Source organism: Phalaenopsis equestris, unplaced genomic scaffold (assembly GCF_001263595.1).
Source record: "Phalaenopsis equestris unplaced genomic scaffold, ASM126359v1 Scaffold202734, whole genome shotgun sequence".
NCBI classification, from domain to species: Eukaryota; Viridiplantae; Streptophyta; class Magnoliopsida; order Asparagales; family Orchidaceae; genus Phalaenopsis; species Phalaenopsis equestris.
The window spans coordinates 7516-8093 of NW_018222412.1; the positions used below are offsets into that span (position 1 = coordinate 7516).

The 578-nt window shown below is 33.4% G+C and overlaps 1 protein-coding gene across 1 annotated transcript in view; it reads left to right on the forward strand.

Annotated features, from left to right (window-relative positions):
• The window catches only part of LOC110036116 (ankyrin repeat-containing protein P16F5.05c-like), a gene marked incomplete at its 5' end in the record, with an annotated part of 9566 nt that overhangs the window by 7103 nt on the left and 1885 nt on the right, over positions 1 to 578 (forward strand). The window lies entirely within an intron of this gene.

Below are 578 nucleotides of genomic sequence, written 5' to 3' on the forward strand. Positions count from 1 at the left end.
TAGAGCTATTACTACTAAAATTACATTCCATGTATTCAGTTTTAGTTCTACTTAAACGAAGGCCTTTAGACTCCAATGTAGACCTCCATAATTCAAGTTTTTCCTGGGCTTTTTCTCTCGTTTTATCCACGAGAAGAATATCATCAGCAAAAAGCATACACCAAGGTACATCCTCTTGTAGATGTCCAGTAAGACTATCCATAACTAAAGCAAAAAGATATGGGCTTAAAGTCGATCCCTGATGTAAACCAACAGAAATAGGAAAATATTTTGTCAATCCTCCTTCAGTTTGAACACAAGTAACAGCTCGAGTATACCACTGTGAATCGGCTAAAGGCCTAAAAAATGAATCGATATTTTAGTTGACTGTGACAAAATAAGAATATTAAAATGGTCGTATGACAAGGCTAATAAATATTTTTAAAAAAATGAGTGCTTAGAGAATAAGTTAAGTGTCATCTTATGTAAGGTAACTGAAAAATATAAGGTTTACATACACATAACAAAAAATAATAAGATTTACATATATCACACCTAAACACACACACACACACACACACACACACACACACACACAG